The sequence below is a fragment of the Crocuta crocuta genome, unplaced genomic scaffold (genome assembly GCF_008692635.1).
Source record: "Crocuta crocuta isolate KB4526 unplaced genomic scaffold, BGI_CrCroc_1.0 scaffold56, whole genome shotgun sequence".
Classification (NCBI taxonomy): Eukaryota; Metazoa; Chordata; class Mammalia; order Carnivora; family Hyaenidae; genus Crocuta; species Crocuta crocuta.
Genome location: NW_027531334.1, coordinates 183,311 through 210,327, shown reverse-complemented (window position 1 = coordinate 210,327; position 27,017 = coordinate 183,311). Strand labels below are relative to the sequence as shown.

The 27,017-nt window shown below is 39.1% G+C and overlaps 1 protein-coding gene and 1 pseudogene across 1 annotated transcript in view; one reads left to right on the top strand and one right to left on the bottom strand.

Moving 5' to 3' along the window:
- Nucleotides 1-27,017, bottom strand: part of LSAMP (limbic system associated membrane protein) — a 423,147-nt gene that overhangs the window by 250,642 nt on the left and 145,488 nt on the right. The gene's annotated exons all lie outside the window — the stretch shown is intronic.
- Nucleotides 5,722-6,751, top strand: LOC144238107 (glyceraldehyde-3-phosphate dehydrogenase pseudogene; annotated as a pseudogene).

Genomic DNA, 27,017 nt, shown 5'->3' with positions numbered 1-27,017 from the left:
GAGGTAAATTATCATTTATTCTTGGGTACTTCTTTGGGTTTCCACAAAACTAACTGAGTTGCATGTCTAGCATTGGTTCTTATCTGTCAGCACACATTGCTTTAAAAATAATCCGAGGTTTCCAAGACCATCTAATTCTAGGTGTGAATGTTTCAATACCTTTGTCCTTATAGCCCCTGACTGACCAGCTGGTAAAAGGACAATATATCAATTCCAGAGGAAGGGATAAAAGTGGTCAATGGGCTCATTTTCTAACCTCAAATAATTAGCATTTATAAATTGTATTCAGTTCAAAATGTTATCCCTAATGTTACAAATTATTAACAGTTTGTCTTATCAGTTATTGCTTATTTGAAGTTTGGGCAAGGTGCATGTTTTACTGTGTGTGTGGTGGTGGTGGTGGGGTGTTAAAAACATAACACTACCAACTTCTCAATTTCTAACCTTCTTTGGTTGGCTAGAGAAGCTTAAACCCTATACATTTGCATATGTAACACACTGGAAAAGTATCATGTATCTATATAAGAGTAGGGTTCAGAAATCTACAGGATGTTTTTTGAGCAGCACTTGGCTTTAATACGCATGATCCAAGAATTCAACAATAAGAATAAAAATATACAATATAACACGTTAATGCCATCTGTGAAACATCAAACATCTATCTAGTCTGGCATTTTGCTTCTGAAAATGCCAATGAAGCATGTTGTGCTGCATGGTGTTGTGGCTTCCAGAATGGATGAGAGGATTGGAAAATGTAGCAGTTTGAGAGCCAGGGATTTTGATTCTGTCCTGACAGCAGCTCACAAGGCAACTACATATTCTCTGATATTTGCTTTAGAATCTTCCTCATGATGCACACTGTATGTGCTTAACAAATTTTGAATGAATAAACACACAAATTAATGACCAGTTATTTAAATCTCCCTGAAACTTAGTTTCCTCATCTGGCAACTTAAAGTAATGTGCAAAGTTGATAATAGTCAATATTACAGGATTGCTGTTACAGCCAAATAAAATAATTCATATAAACTTGTTTTTTAAGCTGTAAGGGATTCTATAAGTGTAGCTAGCTATTATTTATTACATGCCAACACTAGCTAAGAAAACAGTGTTGGCTTAACTCTTCCTAAGATAACATGACAACACAGTTCATGTATTTCTATGGCTAATGGCATTCTAGTTATATTTTTGTAGACAGCCTTATTGCCAGAAGGTGTAGGCAGTTACTATAACTCATAATTAATCATTAAGATTGGTTTTAACAGAAAATCACCCCAAAGATATGTATCCAGTTCTTATCTACTAATGGGTAGAGCTATGCCAATATGTTCAGCTCTTCAGTTAATGTCTAGACATTTTATACCTATAATAAAAAGTGGCAAGAAGATGTGAAAGTGTACAATTATAAGCAAAACAAAGTTTGAGAAGTTTAACTCTTGGGCTTCTAAGGAAAAGCTCTCCAAATAAAATGATATCACCATTACATAATTGGTAATGTAAGTCTCAGTAAAAGGGAGGTCTTTTATTTGTTGTTATAGACAACAGATGTTGCCAGGTGTTTTGTGTCTGTAATTTGAGTCTCTAAAGCCTTAACTCTGGCCGAATAAAACAACCAGCAATGATAATTTCTTTTACACTAGTATTAGTTCTCACTGTTACTAGAATCCATTTATAAAGCAAGAAATATCAGCCACAGAAGTAGGTATTTGAAAAGAAGTGCTCTACAGGAACATGATTCCTCTTAAACACAAAGGAATTCATGGGTGAGTAGAGAAAATGTGGAAACTATAGCTTATTTGAGTGTCAGATGAATATGAAAGTAGAAGAAACTCATTACACATATCAGTTACACAAATTTCTTTGCCAGGAGTGATTACAAATGTGGCACTTATGCCTGCATTAGAAGACAAACAAAGTAACTTTAAGGAAAGGAGGATAATACACTAACAATTTAGAGGAAAAGACAAAATGTATATATAAAACAAAGCTAAGTACCATATGAGTGGTAATGTGCTAAAGTTGGAAAAATAGGAGTAAGGAAGCTCATGAAAATGACACATTGAAACAATGTGCAGGCAAGAAAAAGCCATCCTCCTATAATCAGACAGGAGCAATTTCTGAATTTTACATGGAAGTAAAAGTTAGTGCCTAAAGCCTCACTTAACCTAGTCCTTGAGATGCAGCTGCCATCTTACTGTGTTGGCCAAAAGAATAAGCTGGATAAGGCCGATCCAAAGACATTGGCCTTTGAACCATAAATTATCACATTCTCAAGTGGCCCTATGAGTTCCTGGCACTATCTCAGGTAGTCAGACTTAAACCAAAATAGTCCCTACAGACTCATCCAGACAGTAGCCAACATCACAAGGGAGGGTTAATTTGGGTCAGACTGCTCTAAATAACTCAAACACAGTAGCCACAGCATAAAGACATGTCATGAGCTCACTTATTCACCACCTAGTGATGGATGTGTATTTAGGGTGATACATGTGTGGCATGGATATCTGCATCTGATTGAGGCTCCCAGTCACCCTAAATATAAAGTATGTTAAATAGGAACTTTTCTATTTTTATTAAGTATTCAGAATTACCCTGGAATCTAAGTGTGTGGGCTGGTTTTGAAAGGGGACAAATTATTCAGGCACCAGCATTTGCATTCATGACCAGCTAAGGGCATCCATTATTGCTGCTTCAGCAATATGTATACTTTGTAGGATGTCAAATGGCTGTTCTCATGTATGGGTCATTGCCTTGCTAAATAAGAGCAAATGGAACTATCCTGACTCTGTTCACTGAGGCTGCAGTTACTCAACAAGTCAGCTGCTCCTCCAAAATTTCATATTCCCAGACCCTTATTCCAGCTGTTTGGATATTTATTTTTGTTAAACTGGGAAAATATCCAGAAGCTGATTTAATCAGTCAATGGGAGGAATGAACCTGCTTTCTTCCCTTTACCTCACAAAATAGCTTTATCATTTCTGGTACTTACAGAATAGTCTTTAGATACTGCCCAACCACAGCAGATGGTTTTGTTATCTGGCAAAAATGGGGGTATCAAACAGAGGGAAGCTCAAAAATATCAGGCTACTGAGAGTGGGTAGCAAATAGCAACTGGGTGAATTCCAAGGGCTCAGAAATGGCACCCACAGACTAGCAGGGAAAAAATAAGTGTATCTTTTCTCTTTATGCACTCAAAACTCAGGTGGTATTCCTGGCATCTATAAAAACCCACTCCTTATTCCATGAAAAGCCTGTAAAGATTTAGCCCTAAACCATGACATATCCTAAAAGCTACAAAATACATTATGGGTAGTAGCCAAAATATATATTTTTTTCTGTGTTCCATTAGTTTTCTTAAAAAACTATGAGAAAAAAATTGCCTGTAGCCCATGGATGAATTCTGTAGTTATTAAGACAATATTAGAGATAAGTCCTTATATTAAAAGAGGACAGGGTATACCTGGGTGGCTCAGTCAGTTAAGTGTCTGACTTCAGCTCAGGTCATGATCTCACAGTTTATGGATTACTCCCCCATGTCGGTCTTTGTGCTGACAGCTCAGAACCTAGAGCCTGCTTCAGATTCTGTGTCTCTCTCTCTCTTTCTGCCCCTACCTTGTTCACACTCTGTCTCTCTCTCTCTCTCAACATAAATAAGCATTTAAAAAAAGAGTACAGGATTTTAAACTCTTTATTTTTAATTTTTTTTAGTAATCTCTACACCCAACGTGGGGTCTGAACTCACGATCCTGAGATCAAGAGTTGCATGCTCTTACAACTAAACCAGCCAGATACCCCAAAAGAGGAATTTTAAATCAGAGAGAAATAACCTTTAAGTTAATAGAATATAGAAGTATAAAGGGTTCAGAGACCAGTCTTCTGTCTATTATGTTTAGAAATAATACAAATCAACAACATTGATTGAGAGCCTATAAGACATAAAGGCATTCATTGTGCTTGGGCATGGCCAGAGGTGAGGAGGGGATAAAACAATGACAATTATGACTTATATCAGCCAGTTTTTATTGTTTCAACAGAAGTGCCAGTAAAAGGTTACTGAAAAAATAATAAGAATGCTTACTCTAACATATTTTAAATGGTTTACTGTTCCTCTCATTTCTTCATTCCATTTTGAGAATCAGAAATGTGTAGAAATAACTATGGTGCTTGTAAGAATCCCTTAAACTTAAAGATTTCATGCCCATATTAGTATCCTAAATTCTATTTTTTTAGTTGCTTAAGGCATATAGTATTCTTTGCGTGTAGGGAAGGAGGTAGATTCTAATAGAAACCAAGTAGGGTGAACTAAAGCATGCCTTGAATACAATGAAAATAATAAAAGTTGTTTCCTGCCACTGCTCAAGGGCCCATGATAGAATATTTAGACAAAGAATAGGATTGACAGGAGGTTTTCAGAATTTCTTTCTTTGCATTGCCCTTGTTCAAAGCTTACCATGAATCATTATGAACTAAATGTGGAGTATTCACATTATTTCCTTCTAAACAAACAGAGTTACCATTGTGAATTAATTAATACATTCATGCCAATTATAATTTTTCAAAAATTATATATAATGATAGGAAATATAGTAATTATTGCAAATGTTAAATATAACTAGGAGAAATAGAATAGTTTCTGCTATTCTAAGTAGGCTTAAAAATTCCAGAGAAGTAAATAGGTATGTGGCATTTGTGGAAAGCAGGAAATACAAAGCCTGGAGTTGATGAATATGAGTTAGGTTTACACTTTATCTTTCCTTGTCCTCTGTTTGAGGGACAAAGGAATATTACATAACAAAAAAAGACATAAGCAAGCAGAAAAGTAAAGAGAAATAATGAAAATAATAAAGATGATTAATAATAATCAACTATCTGAAGTGGTATAACATTATACAATTTATGAAACTCTGATATATGTCTTGCCTTATTTGATCTACACCCTATCCCGATGTGATGGCTTGGACAAATTTTCTTATTGCCACCCCCCACACCCTCATATTGGTTGAGTACTGAGACTCAGTAAGGTTCATTCTCTTGGCCAAGGTCACAAAGCCAGAAACTGAAAGTATCAAGTTCATAACCAGTTCATGTGGTCAAGAAGATCCAGGAAGATCTTGGTATTTCAAGACTAGATTATCTACTCTGAGATGTGAGATGCTACCATGTTGACTGAATAAAATAGCTGCAAAGATGACCAGGGCACAAGTACAGATAGGAAAGTCTAGATAGGTGGGTACTTGCTCTTAGTACAGTGATGGAAATGTCACTGATTGGGTAGAAATCCTGGAAGTCTGGTTTACTACAGTTTGTTTTCTCTGCATTATTCAGTTCAGATTTTTAACTGAATTATTACATGGGTAAGAATTTGGCTTTCTTGAGGTGCCTGGGTGACTTGGTCAGATTAGCATCGGACTCTTGATTTCTGCTCAGCTCATGGTCCCAGGGTCGTGGGATTGATCTCTGAGTTGGGCTCTATGCTGAGCATGGAGCCTGCTTAAGATCCTCTTGCCCTCTCCCTCTGCCCCTCTTTCCCCTGTTTGTTCTCTCCTTCTCTTGCTAAAATAAAAAAAAAGTAATAGTAATGAAAAATAATTTGGCTTTCTGGTTTTGAGGTATTTTTAAAAATAATGCATCTAAAGGAAACAAAAAATGCTGATTCAAAACGGCACATGCACTCCAATGATTATAGCAGTACTATCAACAAAAGCCAAATTATTCTGCTCCTCCCTGTTCGACAGAAAGGCACTTCGGGAACAGTGCCAACCACCTCCCCAAGACACAGTGGTGAAGGTTAGAGTCAATAGATTTGGCCATATTGGGAGCCTAGTCACCAGGGCTGCTTTTCACTCTGGAAAAGTGGATATTGTTGCCATCAACGACCCCTTTATTGACCTCAACTACATGGTCTACATGTTCCGGTATGATTCCACCCACGGCAAATTCCACAGCACAGTCAAGGCTGAGAATGGGAAACTTGTCATGAATGGAAAGCCCATCACTCTCTTCCAGGAGTGAGATCTCACCAACATCAGATGGGGTGATGCTGGTGCTGAGTATGTTGTGGAGTCCATTGGGGTCTTCACCACCATGGAGAAGGCTGGGGCTCACTTGAAGAGGGGACCAAGGGGGTCATCATCTCTACCCCTTCTGCTGATGCCCCCATGTTTCTGATGGGCATGAACCACGAGAAGTATGACAACTCCTTCAGGATAGTCAGCTATGCCTCCTGCACCACCAACTGCCTGGCCCTTCTGGACAAGGGCCATGATAACTTTGGCATCGTGGAAGGACTCATGACCACAGTTCATGCCATCACTGCCACCCAGAAGACTGTGGACAGTCCTTCTGGGAAGCTGTGGCACGATGGTCCGGGGCTGCCCAGAACATCATCTCTGATTCTACTGGCACTGTGAAGGCTGTGGGCAAGGTCATCCTTGAGCTGAATGGGAAGCTTACTGGCATGGCCTTCCATGTGTTGGTAGTGGATCTGACCTGCCGCCTAGAGAAAGCTGCCAAATATGATGACCTCAAGAAAGTGGTGAAGCAGGCATCAGATGGCCCCCTCTAGGGCACCTTGGGCTACACTGAGGACCAAGTCACCTCCTGAGACTTTAAAAGTGACACTCACTCTTCTACCTTTGACACTGGGGCTGGCATTGTTCTTAATGACCGCTTTGTCAAGCTTGTTTCCTGGTGTGACAATGAATTTGGCTATAGCAACTGGGTGGTGGACCTTATGGCCTCCAAGAAGTAAGAGCCTCCTGGACCACTGTTGTGCCCGATTCGCTAGTCCCCTGAGACCACCAAGGAGCCGACACCGATGCAAGTACAAAAGGGTCTTTATTACAAACTCTAGCAGGGGCTCACCTGCCTACTGGTGTAGTGGCAGCAAAATGAAGCCAAGAACAATAGCAGATAGGGTTTTTAAGGAGTAAGGGGTGGGGGTGTTACAGCTCGTGTAGCATCATCACATAAGCACCAATTACAATTGTACAGCACCCATGGTAACAGCTTTGACCATTCAGTATCTGTGAGGTATTCCTTACTTTTTGGTGGGACCCAATCATGACTTTTGAGAATCCTTTGAAAATGACCAATTATGAGGTGAGTTCAAAGGGCCCACATGGGGTTCAGACAAGCAGTGAGAAATTGGCTAGTTTGTATAAAATAACAGTTTGCAGTTCCCAACCTTGATTCAGACCATAGGAATGTTTTTTGATTAGCTGATCTGAGGGCGGTCCAAGGATGGCTTTAGCCTTGAACAATCTGAGGCTTTTCCTGGAACTGGGGCTACGTGCAACCCGAGGTTGCTCTGAATGGAGGCCTTAATTTCAGGCTCTTCACCACTAGCCCTAGCAAGAGGAAGAGAGAGGCCCTCAGCTGGGCTCCTTGCCCCAACTCATCCAAACACACTTGAGAACCTCCTGACCTCCAGATTCCATTCCAGGCCCCCTGAAGAAGGGGAGGGGGTTGAGGAGCCCTACCTTATCATGTACCATCAATAAAGTATACTGTATCCAGCAAAAAAATAGCCAAATTATGGAAAGAGCCCAAATGTCCATTGGCTGATGAATGGATAAATAAGATGTGGTATAGTGTATATAAAATGCTAAGTGAAATAAGTCAGTCAGAGAAAGACAAATATCATATGATTTTACTCATACGTGGAATTTAAGAAACAAAACAGAAGAACATAGGGGAAAGGAAGGAAAAATAAGAAAAGAAACAGAGAGGGAGGCAAACCATAAGGGATTCTTAAATACAGAGAACAAACTGAGGGTTGCTGGAGGGGAGATGAGGGAATGGGCTAAATGGGAGATGAGCATTTGTTGGGATGAGCACTGGGTATTATATGTAAATGTTGACTCTCTGGAGTCTACTCCTAAAACCAATACTATACTGTATGTTAACTAACTTGAATTTAAACACAGATTTTTTTTTAAAAAGAGAGAAAACCAAAATACATTTAAAAGCAAGTTGACTTTCTTGTCACCGCTAGCATAAACTTCAAGCCTGGGAGTCCAGTTTATTTTCTCATTCACAGTAGCTCATTTCAATGGATGTGAATAATATTCTACACAATTTCTTATATATATCCACATACATATATATCCATTATACAAATATAAGTATAATGGATATATGTACCTTTAATGTAGTTATGGGATATTTGACCATGTTGATGATCTATTAAAAGTACTCTAAGGATATAATATAATAAAAAAAAACCTGCTGATAATATTTATCTCTGTAATTACAAAAGCATGATCAATTTTACAGTGGAAAGTAGAAACATCTTCACAGGCCTTATTCACCACCTGTACTGCATTTCCTCTCTGTCAATTTGGCCAATGCAAAATGGGGTTTCTCTTCACTCTCCCTTTTCTTCTTAAAACTCAAAAGGGGGCAGGTGGTGGTGGTGAGAAGGAAATGTTCTGTCCTGCTTGTACAAATAAATCCCGAATGGGGTAAGCCTCATTAATCTTGAGCTAAATGTGAAGTTAGACATGGAGGCACCTCAGGTCCCCACTGTTTGTTCAGAGCCCTAGGCATGTTATGGAGAAAATGTAAAAGATTTCTCTGTTTTTGCGTCTGTACCCTGCCATGATGTTTTATTCAAACTTCCATGTCCTAAGGAAATAAACACTGGCTATCAAAATCCTCCACTGGGCTCCCAGGCTCACACATAAACATGCACAACACTTGTGTTCAGGAGAGCGGATCAATCCTCGCCAAGAGCAGTCTCCAGGTAACATGCTGCGAGGCCGGACGCTCAGGCCAGGGGTTTCCGAGGCCGCGTGGCCCTCCGTGACTGTTCAACTCCCTCTCACAACGTGGGTGCTTATACCGCCCAGTGTGTCTGCTGACCCTGTCTTCCAACAAGGGGTGGTTTTAACTCTGAGTTAAACTCTGGGTTCTTATCAAGAAAAAATGCTGGGCAAAGAGGGCAAGGCTGGGAAGAAAATAATATACCCATGACTGAGAATGAGTGTGCATCAGCCACATGTCAGTGAGGGGGGCAGAAGGACTCTCTCCTGTTTGGCTCTGCATCAGCTCTGAATTTCATATTGCCCCAGTGGTCAGCAGGGCTAGCAGCTTACCCATAGGTCCTCTGCCAGAAAACACTCTGAAAATATATTCGAGTTTCTATAGACTGCACAGAAAATGTGAGCAATAGAGGGGAAAGTGAGCAGCACCAATAGCTGTTCTTTGCCTGTGTCCATCACAAGCACAAGAGGCAGGTTACAGACCAGGAATTAGGATGAGAGGGTTGCGCAGTTGGGTCCACACTGGCCTGGTCAGTCTTCTTCTCTATTACCATTCAACTGTCTGGAGGCAGCTGACTCGATGGCTGTTTTTTTGTTTTGTTTTGTTTTGTTTTTTAATGTTTTATTTATTTCTGAGAGAGAGAGAGAGACAGCATGAGCAGAGGACAGTCAGAGAGAAAGGGAGGCACAGAATTTGAAACAGGCTCCGGGCTCTGAGCTGGCTGTCAGCACAGAGACCAACACGGGGCTCGAACCCACGAACCGTGAGATCATGCCCTGAGCTGAAGTTGGATGCCCAACCGACTGAGCCACCCAGGTGCCCCTCGATGGCTGTTTTGTTCTTAACAAACCACAGGCCACACAAGGCAGAGACTCCTGCTGCAGCAGTGAGTGGGGTTCTTGGGTTTTTATCAGTTCCAAACAGCTCAGATGGACTGAGAATCAGGCCTATTGGCCATTGGAAGTTTTCTTTATTCTCAGTCCACATTGCCCCCTTTTTATTCCGGGAAAAGTGCACTCTCTGATACGCTACCTGTTCTCACTCTGGCCTCAGGCAAGACACTTAACCTGATTTGGCAAATGATTTGGGCCTAAGAGCTGTCCTTGAGATCCCTGGTTTCTTTCCACGAGTCACACTCACACCTGTGTCATACAGTGCCTAGCCTGATGTGGCTACTCACTAACTGTATGCTAAGGGAGTAAATGCATAATTTAAATGAGTCTTCAATATCATGTGTAAAATTACATGTAAATAATTAATACTCAGAGCCATTTGTGATTACCATGCTCTCTTAACCTTTTGCTAATTCTTTTTCCCATTAATTCTACAGCCATCCCATTTTTCTTGATGGTAAAATAGCCCAAGCAGCTCAAGCCAAAACTGCAAATATTTTAGCTTCCTTCCTCTAATGCTTAGAGATTGTATGAGAGAAGGTAATGTCAGCCTCTTTCCATGTCCTATGAATTGAAAATATGCCCAGAGAAGCTAAGCTTTACATTTAAAAGAAAGTCTCCAATAGATTTAACATATATATGTGTCTCTATATACACACATATATATAGTATATAGTATATAACATGTAGATACATATATATGTTTGTAGAAATATAAAAGAGTATAAAGATTATAAAACATCTTCCTCTGTTAAGTTTTCATGAAGCTCCAGAACACATTAGGCTTTCCCTTATGCTGGCCCCTCCGATAGTTTGAAAGTCAGATCAGCTTTCAGCTATAAGCCAGCTGGTGCCATTCATTTAAAGGAAAACAGCTATGTAAGTGAGCAAGATTCTAATCACTAAATCTAATTATAAAGTAGAGTAAATTATTACAAATGTTTTTAGAAGTGTCTTAAAACATTGTAAAAAAAGAAAAATTACCAGCCCAACAGAAATCTGCTATGCTGGTAGTCGATAGCCTCGTTACGGATTAAGACATTCATGTGTATAACTGTTATATACTCTATTTCTGACACCTGAATCTAGCATTCACCCATTAAAAACTTTATAACTTTTCTCTCTTATTTAATCAGATGCTAAACTGTTCAACGCAAAGTATACCTTGGTTTATAGATCCTAATGAGAGTAATAGGAACATTTCACTTATAGTAGAATGAAGGGAGCTTCAAACTGCTTCATTAAAATGGTAGCAATTAGTCAAGGGAAGGAAAAGGCGGTAGGGAAATGAAGAGATACTTTACACGGATGTGTATATTTCCCAGTGCAGATTTACCCTCTTCTGTTTAACATCCTTTATTAAAATATTTGAAATGCCACACAGTCTCCATATCATAATGTAAAACTAAGAGACAAACACATTAACATTTAATCCTTGGCTTCCAAACTAGCCGTCTGCTCAGACGTGTCTTACATCAGTTGCATTTACATGTTGTCAGGGCATCATGGATCTCATCCTTTAGTCCATCTGCTTCCTGAAGGCATGAATGTGTGTGCTCAGAGCTTTCAGAGCTCTTTAGAATGGTATTCTCCAGTCATTGTCTAGTATGTCCTTGGAAGTTGTGGCAGAGGCTATTAATGTTCAGCAAGTATCTGTGTTTCTCCACATTTTCCAACCTGCTATGGTTAGTTTGGGACCATAAAACTGGGTTTGGGCCAATAAAATGTTGAGGGAAGTGAGGTAAGCCATATCTAGGTCTGGTCCTCAAGAAATGTCAGCATGTTGCTCCAGCCCTTTCCTACCCTGTGATGGCAGCTGTGGCAATACGTGTCCAGAAGGCATAGCTGCCATGTAGCAGGGGGCTGCCTGACCTGAACTGGGCTTCATAAGGAAGAAATAAGTCACAAAAGCCCTCAATATCTATGGCAGCTAGCCTTGATCACTCTGATCAAAACATCATTAAGAAGAGCAAATGATACAACCTTTATTAAGAAGTGTACTGTCCTAAAGTTGGAATTGGGCTGATGTTCTCTCAAGGTCTTTCACATTTTGTGAATTATGGCTGTTGAATGAACATCCTCTCCTCTTCCATTCACTGAAGACTTTGATTGGCTGTGGCTAATGACTACACAATTAATTTCCCAGTCTACTCATCCATTTTTTATTTTCTGACCAATTGTAGCCTTTTGTGCGTGACACTGACCCTCATGTATAAGACACTTAGGAGTCTTTCTTGTGCTCTGTGGTACCGAAGCCATAGTGCAGAGTGAGAAATGGATGTTGGCCTTATTCTGTGCCTTGCTTTTGTCTTTTCACCTGTCAGAAAGTTTCCTACCTGCACCCCTACTTCTGACTGTAAGCCTTTGGTGTTAAGAACCTGGAGGTACCTGCTTCCAGACCCCTGACCCATAAATCACATATCCTATAAATGTGGTTTTTTCAAGTTTGAATTTTATAATCTTATATAAGATTCACCGTGTGAAAATCAAATGCTCTGTAAAATCCAAGAAATACAGTGTAAAGGAATATTATTTGAATTAGCAAAATGGCATTTCCCATCAAGAGAGTCACAACCTCTATTCACAACTATAGAGATAATGAAACAGTAACAAGATATTTCTAGAAATTGCCTGAGGAAATATTGTACTAAAAATGCTTATTTTGTACTCCAGGTACTGTAACCAAATTTCTCCCCATTTGCATATGGTTGCTAGTAAATAGCACAGCTGCCTGGAAATACATGAGTCTTGGATTATATTTTTGGCTTTCCCTCTGTCTTGGTATCTTTTATACCTGCAGATTTGTTTTTTTTTTTTTTTTTCCTCCTTCCCCCCCAGCTAGAGGAGGAGGACAATGCCTCAGGAATTATTTAAGGAAGCTGTTACATAATCAATGCAACGACTCAGAGACCTCTGTTTTATTCCCTTACTTAAATACAAAATCATACCTTATCAGAACGAATAAGGTTTCTAACAAGGGTGGGGTCTGTCCTTAGCTTTCACATAGTGAAGTTCTATATTTGGCATTCTGTAGGCCTCCTTATTACACAATCATTCCTTCATAAGAAAAACATAAAGGAATTTCACTGAAAATATTTCTAGTACACGAGTTATTTTTAAGGCCAGCCAGGGAGAATTTCAGGATAATAGTGAAGAGAACATACTGAAAATGTGCAACTCTGAACAGAGAATAAGATCTGACCCACATAAGTAAACAGAGTTATCTAAAAGCAGCCCCATTCACTAAATACAAGGCTTCAAGGGGACCTAGATTTTGAGCTCTATACTGCCTCTCATTCCCAGTAGGGCTCCTTCAGGCCACAAAAATCTCTCTATACCTCAGTGTATTCATCTCTAAAAATAACAGATGCCAATTTTCTAGATTCCAGGGTAAATGAAAGGATTAACTAAATCATTTAGGGAAACTATATTGGGTATATATGCTTAGGATATTTTCTTTTAAGTAATTTTTTTATTCAGAAAGCAAAAAAGAAAGATAGAATTGACTCAGGATTGTATGATAACATGACAGAATTTCATGTGGGGCTCTAGAATATGTCCCATGATTTTGTAATTATACTCAGTCTAGCACATGTTGTAACACTAACTGGGGACTTATGGATTAATCTTTATAGTTTGTATATAGGTCAGCAACATCCTAAATAAAAAGATTCTACCCAACCTCAGTGGTTTAAACTTATTCTATTGAGGATATAGCTTTATAAGTCAATAAGGAGGCCTGTTCCTTGAGTTGAGCAACACAGTCCTACAGCTAATGCTTCCCTGTACCCATGAATATAAAGGTCAAGGGTCTAATGTCAAAGGTGTCAGAGTGACAAATGCTCTGATGAAAGGAATAACTCAGAAATGCCTAAAGACATACAAGGGCAAGAACCATCTCTTTCAAAATATATTTATAGATTATAATTAGTGGCTAGACACTAGTTCTGAACCCTGGAAAAGCTCCAATCTCAGTTTCTCAATTTACTAGCTGTTAAATTTTGGGGAAAACTTGAACTCAGTTTTTTCATCTTCAGAATAAGCGACCTAATCTATTTCATAAGACTGTCAAGTATTAAACATAGTTAATGTGTGTGAAATATTTAATTAGATGCCTGGAATATATAGTATATGCTTATAATAAATGTTGTTGATCACTGAACATGTTAATGCCACCTGAATGGGAGGTTGGGACAACGGTTTAAAATATTTTTTGGAATACAAGAGGGAATGAATGAATGAATCAGTGGAAGACAGAAGACTTATCTCTGGAAGTATACTTTGGGGAGGTAATGATGACCAGTAACTTCTATCTATTTCAATCTGTGATTTCTCTGAAGAGTAGACTAAAGCATCTCAATAGTATTTATTTCTTCAATAGTGTGATAACACTAAATGCTTACTTTCTATTTCTAATGTGTTTGCTCTCAGATGAGTTAAAGCCCAGTTGCCCTTCTGAGAGATATACTACAATTGCTTAGCACTGCCAATTTTAATTGAAGGCAATTTATTTTGTAGGTCTAAAGTAAGATAGAGAAGTGCAAGCCAGAAAGGCAAGGGAGGGAAGGGCACCAGAATAGAACTTTTACCCAAATGCTTGTCATTTTCCCCATATCCTGAGACTAATGACTGAGATCTTCCCTTATATTGAGTTAGAGTTATAGTTTATTAGAAAACCATAATTGAATAATTTCTCTTTTATGCAATTAAAATACCAACTTTATTTATTTATTTATTAAATGTTTTATTTATTTCTAGGAGAGAGAGAGAGAGACAGCGTGAGCAGGGGAGGGTCAGAGAGAGAGGGAGTCACAGACTCTGAAACAGGCTCCAGGCTCTGAGCTGGCAGTTAGCACAGAGCCCGACGTGGGGCTCGAACCCACGAACCGCGAGATCATGACCTAAGCGAAAGTCAGATGCTTAACCGACTAAGCCACCCAAGCGCCCCTAAAATACCAACTTTAAGGCAGAATTAGAATATTTCACATATTACTTTAGGTTTTCATGTGGGGGGGGGAGAAAAAAAACTTAATTTGATGCAGTTCCAAGGTCTTTCTTTCTTTCCTGTCAGGGTTTGAAATGGCCTATATTTAAATGTATAGAGGTGCCTTCAGAGAATCAGTTGTAGAGAATTAGAAGTCTGTAACTGGAAGCATCTTTTGGGGTTGAGCAATGTATGCTATTGTGAAAGCTGAACAATACATGTTGAAATAATTAAATCTTTTGGAAATGATTGAACTGGATGTTTTCAAATAAGCAAATCTACATTTGTCACTCTGAATTCTTTTTACAGAAAGATGGTGTTTCTCCCTCCTGTTTAGGTAATTAAAAAGAGTCACCTGATGATCATTCACTATCAAACATTACCGCACATGGAAAAAAATGTTTTGAGGATGAGACCTTGCTTGTGAAATTTCACCCTTCAAAGGAAGTCTTTCTCCAAAAGCTATTATTCGCTATTGGAGAATGGAATTAAAAGCATTACCTCACGCCTAAGTAACGTGTTCACAGCATAGAGCATCTCTCCCTTGGTGGCTTGGTTCCAGTGCCTGCATTTTATGTAGATGCCATGCGCCATCCTGAAAAGCTGGACAGTTTCCAGTAGGATTGGAGTTTGGAGGAAGAGCTTTTGCTCCTTAGAACTTTACTTCTTTTATGAATATTACTGTCTCAATTTATTTTAATGCAATGAGTGGGAGAGAAGGTGGGAATAAAATGTATACACAGAATCCTCTATCTAACAGTCCTGCTGGTTTGGGCATCACAAAAAGAGGCACAAGAAAACCTTTGAGAGTTTGGAGCCTGCTGCATGAGAGAGATAAAAGTAGAAACAGCAAATTGGCTGCAGTACAAATGGCAGGTGCATTTGTTCACTGGAGGCAAGTTGGCAATTTAGTTTTCAATGACCAGCTTGTCTCTGTAAGGTTCACCTTTCAAAGTCCTCCCTTTTGCCCTCAATGTACATCACCAAAGCTCTACCTCCTTTGAGTCCCTATGCTTCAGGTAACAACAACTCTTTACCCTGCTTCTTTTTGTAAAAAAAAAAATGTCGTGGTCCCCTTCCTTGTTCTTTGGGAGTGGAATTAAAAATAAGGAAATGGAAATTGCTTAAGCTAGTGCAGTGGAACAACAGACCTGAAGAGAAAGCAAACGTGTATTGGGTATGGATGGTTTTGTCTTACCTTTGGAAATTCAAAACGAGGGGAGGGGAACTCTGGCAAAACACTGTGATTCTGACCTCACTCTAGCATTTCTACAGATAGCAGAGCCTTTTTCCTACTTCCAGGATGGAACCTAAGAGATGCAGATCAGAGAAGAAGAATTCAGAAGAGAGAGGTTGATGAGAGCAATTTGTCTTCCAACTCTCTGCTTCAGATAAGCAAGGAGAAATGACTGCTTCCTGGGTGCAGCTCATCTGGACAAAATTCCGTCCATTCATCTCCCCTTCACATAAAAACACACATAACCTTGAAATGTACATGACATACATGCCATAAATAAACACTTGACGCTTGTTTATTTTTGTATCCACCAGTCTTATTATATTGATTGGTCCTTCGAACTCCTGTGTTTCCATCATTATTAACTGTCTTAGCAATTCCTAAAAAGGCCATGAAAGCACTCATCAGCTAATTAATAATAATAATAATAATACTTTTTTGAACATTTATGGTGCAGATGGAAAACATAGCATCTCCCATGAGACTTCATTTTGGGGACTCTCAAGTGTCTGGAGTAGTAGGTCACATGGTGTGTGTGTGTGTGTGTGTGTGTGTGTGTGTGTGTATGTGTGTGTGTGTGTGTCTTTTGGCATTTCAATGACTTTATTCAGTTTCTAGTAGTGTCCTATTCATATCATAACAAAAGAGATGAGGGTTCTATTTTTAATTATTTGAGGAGCTTCTATACTGTTTTCCATAGTGATTGTACCATTTACAATCTCGCCAAAAGTGCACATGAGTTTCCTTTCCCCTACATCATAGCCAGAACTTATTATTTCTTGTCTTTTTGTTGTTCACATATTTAAGGCCTTCTCTAGTCAAAAAAATTGGTTAAATGATCCTAAAAATAATCAATAGTAGAGTGTATAACAACAAGCGATTTTTTAATTGCACAGTTGCCTGGTAATAAACAACGTATCAAACATTCTTGTCCCAGGTTTAGCTGCAAATCTCAAAATCATCTCTTCTTGTGAAATCAAAGACCTCAGAGTTTCACATAGCATAATACCCTCTAGATCCATCCATGTTGTCTCAAATGGCAGAGTCTCACTCTTCTTATGGGTGTGTAATAATCCTTTGTGTGTGTATCACATTTTTTTAATCCATTCATTTACTGATGGTCACATAGGTTGCTTTCATGTCTTGTCTATTGTATATAACGCTGCAATAAGCATAGGGGCCCACATATCTTCTTGAGTTAGTGTTTTTCATGGGGAAATATTCAATGGTGGAATTATTGGATCATATGGTATTTCTGTTTTTACATTTTTGAGGAACTTCCATATTGTTTTCCACAGTGGCTGTACTAATTCACATCCCCACCAATAGTGCACGAGGTGTCATTTTTCTCCGCATCCTCGCTACACTTTTTGTTTCTTGTCTTTCTGATTCTAGCCATTCTGACAGGTATGAGGTGATATCTCTGTGGTTTTGATTTGCATTTCCCTGATTATGAGTGATGTTGAACATCTTTTCATGTGTCTCTTGGCCGTCGGAAGGTCTTCTTTGGAAAAATGTCTATTCAAGTCATCTGCCCATTTTTTAAGCAAATTGTTTGAGTTTTTGGTGTTGAGTTATACAAGTTCTATAGTTATTTTGGATATTAACCCCTTATCAGATATATCATTTGCAAATATCTTCTCCAATTCAGTAGGTTGTCTTTTTGTTTTCTTGATGATTTTCTTTTCTGTGCAAAAGGTTTTGATTTTGATATAGTCCTGATAGTTTGTTTCTGTGTTTGTCCTCTTGCCTTAGGAGATACATCTAAAAATTATTGCTATGACTGATCTCAAATAAATTACTGCTTGTGTTTTCTTCTAGGATTTTTATGGTTTCAGGTATCACTGAGATTACGTGTTCTTATGTTTCTGCTATGAGAAAATGTTAAATAATATGATAACAATATCTAACATTTATCAAGTACTTACTAAGTATTGTGCACATATTAATTTATTGAATCCTCTTTACCATTCTAGGGGCTAAGTACCATTAATATTTCCATTTTGTAGATGAGGAAACTATGTTACATAGTTAGCCTGGGTTGGACTCCTAGGCCTGCTCATTTCTATCTATTTAAAGATGCTGGGCTCTTAACCCCTACTCTTTATTCCCTATAGGCATCTGGCAGTCTATTAATAAACTTTGAGTCAATTAACCTTACAATATGTTCTCTTTCTCTCTTATCCAGTCTGTCTGTCTCTCAAAGATGAATGTTTGGTACCAAAGGATGATCTTATAGAACAAGGAAGGTAATCCTTCAGTTAGTGTTACAAAAATAGCTATGCTCCGCTGCTAGAAACTCCAGGAGGGTAATGATTCAATGTCTCAGTCTATTCCTGATATGTTTGGAAATTTTATACCTTTCTAAACACCCTTCTAGTGCACGGCTTCTCAATCTTGGCACTACTGATATTATGGGCTGGATAAATCTTTTTATGGGAGTTGTCTTATGTATATGCAGAATATTAAGCAACACCCCTAGCCACTATCTACTACATACCAGTAGCTCTTCCTTCCCCCATCTGATAGCCAGTTGTAACAATCAAAAATATCTTCAGATATTGCCAAATATCCCTAGGGAGCAAAAGCACCTTTGGTTGAGAATCACTGCTCTAAACAGTTATGTTGGATAGACTAAGGAAGGGCAGTAACCTGGTTAAGTCATTGGGTATGACCCATTTTTCTTAAAAGCAATGGCAGCTTCCACAACAGTGTTTGACCCTGAAGTCAAATTATTCTTGTGTCTCTAGTCTGAGAGTACAATTAACTATGGAATCAGGTTCTTAAACAGCTCCATAAGGCATATTAATTTCATTCCTCGGGATGTTGCTCCAGTTAATTAAGAAGTGAAAAAGGATAATTTCACATATTACCATTACTTTTTAAACATTCATATCTAGATACTGTTTCCCTTTTTAAAAATTGATTGATTAATTAATTAGCTAAAAACATTCTAATTCAGGTTCTAGCAGAGGGTTCTATGATGGCATTCTATTTACCATTTTTCATGTAGAACCTAAACCATGATGATTCTGGCAGGCTGAAATACACAATTATTATTATTTAAATTTTTGAATATTTATTTATTTTTGAAAGACAGAGAGAGACAGAACACTAGCGGGGGAGAGGCAGAGAGAGACACACACACACGCGCGCGCGCACACACACACACACACACACAGAATCAGAAGTAGGCTCCTGGCTCTGAGTTGTCGGCACAGAGCCCAATGCAGGGCTCGAACTCATGAGCAGTGAGATCATGACCTGAGCCGAAGCCCCACACTTAGCTGACTGAGCCACCCAGGTGCCCCTGAAATACATAATTTTTAAAGTCAGTTTAAGGCCAACAGACATGAAAAGGTTGCTTCTGACTCTCTACTACCAAACTCAAAGCAGATGTCATCTCAGCACAAAGCAACAAAATGGCATTTACTGGCATTGAAGCAGCATCACGGTGTGAAATACTATCCAACAAAACTTACCAGGAACACCACTATGTTAGCTGCTGCTATGCAAAGCAGACCTGCCAATAACAGCTGGCCTGTGTGCAAATGGCACAGTGTGATTGGAGAGAAAATGGAAAGAATCCATTCTTAATTGTCTTTCCACCTACCCTTTCATAGATTCCTCTACTTTACTTACTTCCCTGATCCTTCTTTACTAACTTAGGGCAAAGGTTACAGTATTCCCCTTAGAATTTAGTATTATGAAGTAAAAATTCTTTAGATACATGGACAGACAAAATGTTCTCGGGGGAAATACTCCAGGCTGATTACCTGGCAGTGTGTTGTGTCCTGAGAGAAATGCTGTCTGCTTTCTGGATGGAAAGCAATGGGAATAATAATATGCAAATTGATGTATCAAGATTTCTGAAAGCTCAGCATTATTTCCCCTTGCCCAAAGATTTCACCTCGCCTTATTAACTATTCTAACAACCCTGCCTTTTTTATTGTTGTTGTTTGTGTAATTCTTGTTTCCTTCCATTTAGCACATAGAAAAAGGCATTAGTAACACTCTTGGTTTTAAATGAACCCTATTAATATTCGCCTCTGCAAGGGACTCTGGGATAATTTTGATAAATGTGGCCATGAAGCTGATCTGACAGAGCTGAGTGTGATATTTGTGTGTTCATGGGGAACTGCTTCATGCACAAAATGGGGACAGACTGAGATGGGGAGTCTGGCAGGTCTCTATTTCTGAGCCACAGCTAGTAACCTAAAGTAGAAACGCAATTCTACTTAAACAACAACAACAAAAAAACCCAAACCCTAATCCAAAAGGAAACAAGTAATTTTTAATAGATAAAACAAACCCACTACTTGCTGATCAAGAGGTTATTCACTTATCAGAATACTCCGCTCTCATAATGCTGATTGGCCAGATCCAGAGAGTTGCATGGGAGGGTCATGAGAAGAAACTTGTGTGTATAGGAGAGGGGGTGAGCCTGCAGGCTGCATTTCTCTCTGTTTCTCCAACAATGGAAATTGCCCCTGAGACACTAAATGCCCTGTGGTGATTACATGCCTAGATGGAAGAAAAAAAAAAGACAGGTTGCCAATTCTGAAAGAGCTTTAGAGTAAATGTCAGAGGTTCTTGGATATAGGATCATTCCATATACAAAGATTGCCTGAAGAGGGCTTTACAAAAGTTGCTAGTTTTAAAATGGAATATATAAATAAGAGATGGAATATAGTAAGATTTTGCACAGCATAAAGGCTGTTATTAATTATGCTAAAGAATTTTCTAGCCTAAGCAAGATGAAACTCTGAATGTGAACACATACAATAATAGAGAGAAAATTTAACTTCTTTCTACAACTGCCTCCAAACATTGCCCTTCATTCTCTTTCGCATTTCTTTATTCATTTTTATTATTAGATTTGATTCTGTTTTGGAAACCAGTGTCCATTTTCACAACACAGAAGTACACAGACAACCATAGCGAGTGTGTTCTGCACACTGGCGGGAAGCAATTACAGAATGAAGGTAGTAGTGGTAGTGGTCTGGTGACTATAGTTTGGAAAGAGATGGCATATGTGGGAGAATATGAGAATAGAGTAAAATAAGAGGAAAAAAGTGTAAAGCCACAGACAGTTCAGAATGCTTGTTCTTGGGGAGGAGGTTTTTTAAAAGTACAAAAGGTAGGAATTCTTCACAAATTGAATATTCCTTCAGTGTTTCTGAGGAGCATAATGGAAATGTTGATGCTTACATGGCTATTCTTTATGGAGCATGCATATGAGAGCAAGTCTTGTTCTAAGAATGTCTTATTTAATTACCAGCTTGTCCTTGCAATGTAGATTATTATACCCACTTCACACATAATTAAACTGAGGTTCAGAGAAATTAACCATGCTGCAAAGTAAACAGCATCACTCTCAGAAGAAGAAAAAAAACAAGGCTCAAACATAGGGCTTCCCAAAGCCCCACAGGCTACAGAGTCAGAGTCCAGGCCTGTCCAACTTCAGAGGAGAGCTCTTTTTCTCCACTTACTCATGTTCTTGATGGATTTGACCCTTGTATTAGAAGATGGGAAAGAGAAATCCCTTTTGATGGGCTAAGTAGTGTGTTTGTCACTCAAGCCATTCTCCATCCATATGGAGTCTTTCTCTAAAGATTCATATAAGGCAAGCTCATTAACATAACATTTCTTAGAATTTAAAACACATACTAAAGTTGTATTTTTGAAGCTCACATGGCTCTTATTCTAGGCTGCATTGCCTTTGGGGCAAATACAGCCCTCCGGTTCTTAACTTGGTTGTTGGGAGCCTGCACCTGGTAGAGGCATCGCCATTTGGTGGTCCAATCAGAACCCATTAAGCTTTGAGGTAGACTGCCTGGAAGTGGAAAATATGGAGCAGGGAAGCTCCATTTGGGCTACATGACTTCACCTTTGGAGAAAAGAAACAGGAAAAAAACACAGCCCATACAGCCTACAGAGCAATTGTTCCTGCACAGCAACTCTGGTCTAATTGATTTGGACACCACGGCTAATTTTCCCTCAGACATCTGTTAGTGCACATTAGTGGATGTCGTTAGGTAGGGAGGCGCAGAATAGATAGGGAGCAGAGCTCAAAGGCCGTGGTTTGGGAGACTGGAGCAGACGGAAGAATGACAACAGATAGAGTCTGCCAGTACCCCAGCAACGACAGATACTTCTGCCACAGCAACCCTGAAAAGAACGGGTAATGGCTGGGAAGCTAAGAAGTGTTTTCTGAACTTCCAAGGACAGAACAAAGGTGCTCCAGACATGAAGAGAGCCCAAAGACATATGAAATAAAGACAAGAACTGTCGGTGCTCCTTCTCGGTCTCCCCAAGTCTCATTCCTTCTCGTATTTCAGACATTAGCATGCAATGACAGTTCCAGGGCTCACTCATACACCAGTCAGGCAGGTGACAGAATGTGGGTCAGTTCGGAATTGTCCAAATCATCTCCTGTTGCAAAGGCTGAGAAATAAGTCCTGATTTATTTATTCTTTCTTATGCAGACATTCTCAAATACTTAACTGATTCCAGAATGCAGTTTCTATCCTTTGGGATAACTTGCAGTTGAGCAAGTTAAAAAAAAAAAATCATCCGATGCCCTCAAGGAAATCCTCTATGAGCTGGTCTATACTGATGACTACTCTCCCAACGAATGCATTTAAAAGATTATGATCCTCTTTCAGAAGGAGTACAGTGTTATGTATTACAAAAAACTAGAGAGAGAAAATGCTGCCATCTCAGTTCAAAACAGAAAAATCTTACATGCAGGCAAATATTTCTATCAGGGATATAGACTCAATCTTTTCCTCACTGCACCTGGCATCCTTTATAAAATAGGCCTCTAATCATTTTTGCTCCCCTCCAAAAATCCTTACTTACCCAACCCCACATCTAAAGTCAAATATTCTTTGCAAGGTGTTCAAAGCTCATCATATTCTGGTTTCATTTCCTCAAATTCCTGATTCCATTTCAAACAAGCTACTTGTTACTTCCTGAATATCCTAGCCAATCCTCCCCTCTCCATGTCTTCCTTTTGACTCTCATCTCCCTTTGACTACCTGGACAATTCTGACTTATCATTCAAAGCCTTGTCCAACATCTCCTCCACAATGAAACTTTTCTCCTATTACAGAGAGTCATTCCCCTTCTGTGTGTGAATTAGACTTGGTTCATATTTCCACAGATTTTATAAAGCATATTTTTTTGGCATTTCTATTATTCCTTCTTAACTTACCTCCTTGGCATCAAAAATATTTATTCATTCATTTATTTATTCATTCATTCATTTAAAAATTTAAATGTTTATTTATTTTTGAGAAAGAGAGAAACAGAGTGTGAGTCGGGGAGGGACAGAAAGAGAGGGAGACGCAGAATCTGAAGCAGGCTCCAGGCTCTAGGCTGTCAGCACAGAGCCCAACACAGGACTTGAACTCACAAACTGCAAAATCATGACCTGAGCTGAAGTTAAATGCTTAACTGACCCAGCCACCCAGGTGGCCACTTTTTTTAAAACTTTTAAAAATGTTTTTTAATGTTTATTTATCCAAACATATTTGGACCTTGATGGCAGGACTATGTTATTAGTCATCTTTGAATTTCCAAAATCTGGCATAGTGTATGGCATATGATAGGCCCTCCACAATGTTTGTCAAAGGGATAAATTTATGAATAAACTTTGTCACTGAATGTACCAATCTTGGTAGCAGATGGTGGAGTGATTCATTGTTAGAGAAGAATATCAACGATAGGACTTCTGAATGAGCAGGTATCTTTCACTTGGTAGAATTGACAAATGTATCCATCTTAAAAAACTGCACATTTTTCACAAAAAAAATGGCAAAGGAAGAATTGCCAAACACAATGTCCTGGAATGTCACTAGTCTACCAAAGAAGGAATATTTTGTGCAGTGCAGTTCTGAGGGCTAAGTTACGATGAATTATATCCAAGACCTTGAAAAATGATGAATTAAAGTGGGGTGACAAAAGATAATGCACAAGGTTACCACAAAAGCATATCTCAGAATAGTGTGATTTAGCTATGGACTATGAATTATGTCCACCAGAAGAAATATAACAGAGTCACATAACTTACATTGCAAGCAGATAAACAAATATAAATGTAATAACAATCTTTCCTGTGAGCTTCTTTTTCTTCTATACTACCTTAATGACTGGAGAGGACGAATCAAACTGAAGTATTTATTTAGCACTTATTATATATTGCGTACTATGTCAAGTCCTCTTATATTATTTTATACAAGGTATTACCATCCTTATTTAAAAGGTCAGGAACTGTGGTTAATGCAATTATATAACCTATCTAAGTCACAAATCCAAAACTGTAGTACCAAAATCAGACAACAGCTCTGGTTTCAAGCCCATGAGTCCTTTCACTCTGCAATAACTTTCTGTTTCTTTTCTAAATTCGGAATGGGACAAAATAAAATATGATGCAAAGAAGACACAGGAAATGAAAATAAAGAGGGCTAAGGCACTACTGAAATATAAGAGGTGAAAGGCAGTGCAGGAATAGCAGTTGGGGTTTACTGCTATAATTCTTATGGGAGCTGATGCTATAGAAGTTCAGCTGAGCACAGAACCTCTCCTTAGTTCACTCTCACATAATGATTAATAGATGATAAATACAGTATTTGTGTTATAGAGCCTTGCAGTGCCCTACTAGAGCTTGAAGCCAGGAGTGTCCATCTGTCCTAGCTTTAATGGGATTGATCAGGCTTTGCTATCTCTGCTTTCTGCCAAACAGAATCAGAAGGCATCAGTGTTAGTAATTTGGGAGCAGTTTTTGGCTACCTAAGTGGCTGTTAGTAGAATTTATGGACAGTAAAGCTCGATTCAGGGCCAGCCTGCAGCAAGACTAGGGAGTAGGCCGTTCATCTTCTCTATGTTCGTAAGTGCTCCATTCTTCCCAGTGACCATTAGCTAGGAAGGAAAGTATTTGATACATTCCAGTAATTTATAGCAAGGTGTTGGTGGCATCTGCCACCGTTCTCCTCCACCTGCTCCCAGAAACAGCTATTTGCCTTTTAAGCGAAGTCTTAAGTTCTATGACTGTACAGTAGTTGCCCTAGAAATTATAACAGGATGGTTCTGATATAAACACCTTCACTGACTACTTATAAAGTTGTCTTTCTCCCTTCTCCCTTATTTTTTTTTTTTTTATTGGATATGAGGGGCCTCTGGCTGCTTCATGTATTTCCTAACTTTTATTGTCATGAGTCAAATAATCAGTTTTTTCTCGAGGAGCATAATTGTGAATGCATTAAAATACATTTTTAACATCACTGGTCAGCCTTCAGAAAATAGATTTAAAAACACCAATGTTTTCACTTTATATTTCTATTTCATGTATATTTTAACCAACATTGGTTGCTGGGCTAAAACAGAGAGTGAGGTAGAGTTAGGTTCTATACGTTTGTTTGTTTGTTTGTTTTTTTGAAGAAAAGTCAAAGTCTTGTTTATTTACTTTATTTAACAGAGAATTTGTCTCTTTAAAGAAAAACTAATGAGTTCCACGCAGCCCAGGAATTATTCCTTTTGCTGGATAGCTTCCAACTGTACACTGCCTCCCTTCCTAGACTCCCCCTGCTCTGTGCCCTGGAAGGCTGATCATATGAATTATGTCAACAGCATCCTTGCCTCTGGCTTCCAGTTGAGTTCCTCCAGTAAGGAGCATTGCTGAGAGATTTGAAGGATGGGGCAGAGTGTGGTCTAGGTGTTCAGTGCCCTGGCTCCTGTACTAGTATCTCCATGGGCTGGGGGCAGTCTCCCACTCCAGACCTGGCTCTTGCACACAGCTCTCTTGCTGGCTTCTAGTAACTGTTCCCTCCCTTTACCCACTTCAGACCTAGAGGTGATAACAGCTCCCTGGAGTTACTAGCCCCAAGGCTCTCCACTATCTTCTGTGATTTCCTTACCCCCTGCCTCTTGCCCAAATATTTATAAAAATATTCTCAGTTAAACTCCTTTGAAATTATCCAATTTGAGTGTGCCATCTGTTTCCTGTGGGAACCTTTACTGATAAAGCCCTGTAACTCAGATTTACCTTTGTTCAGAAGCCTGAATGTGGTTCTTGGAAAAATTAGGGGGGGAAATGCATCCACTAAGTCACAGGGTCAAAAAATGGGTGGTTTAGCCTAGAACCAGCTTAGAAGGGTTGGTGGTGCTTCCCATTCCCTCCCCTCCCCGGAGGCACCAAAAAATCAGATGAATTTCCCATGCCAGATACTGGCCGTTATAATGTGGCTCACATTCACCCACTGAAACATTCTTCCCAGCCAAGGTTTTAATAGCAAAATAAAAGGTTTGGAGTCAGTTATGCTCTCCCCAGGCCAAAGGCATATTTCCCAGTTACTTCTAAACGACTTCTTTTTTAAAAGATCCAAAATATGAGTTGCTATGAAATGCTGTCATTTTTTCTAAGAGCCATAAAATTCATTTGTATCAGCAATGTGATCAATGACGTCTTGTGAAAAATAAATTTTGCTTTAAAAGGACACAAGGCAGGACTCGTTGAAGTCTGAAATTCCAACACGACTACTCGCAACAATTCCAGATTTCCAGGGAAGTGTTAAATAATAATAATAGTAATAATAATAAAATAGAATGAAATATTTGAAATGGTGATATAATGAAACCTTCTACCACGGCTGCCTCCAGTAGAAACATGGTGACAGTAGCATGAGGGGCATACCTGGAAACCTCATTGTCCCCTCCAGAAGTATGAAATCTGCAGTTGAAAAAAAAATGAAAGAGCTCTAGCACCTGGCACAGCTCAGGGCTGTGAATCATCAAGGCCAGCACAGGAGCAGCAAGGTGAATGACGGTGACCTCCCTTGTCAGGTTTTAGCCTCCTATCCATTTGGCACAAAAAACGAGGGTTTAAAATAGCTTTCCTCCAGGTTCCATGTGACTTGTCACTGGACCCAGACAGCACAAAAGGGCTGATTAGTGAGGCAAAAAAAAGAGGATCTTCTCCTGAGATGACTTCCAAAAGCCAAAAGCTGCTTCTTGCAGCACAAATCTCCCTTTGAAAATGCGGAACTTTCTGGGAAAGGCAGCAGCATCCTCCTTCAAATGACTGAAATTTGCTTGGGAATCATTTTTTTTTTTTTTTTTTTTTATGAAATTCAAC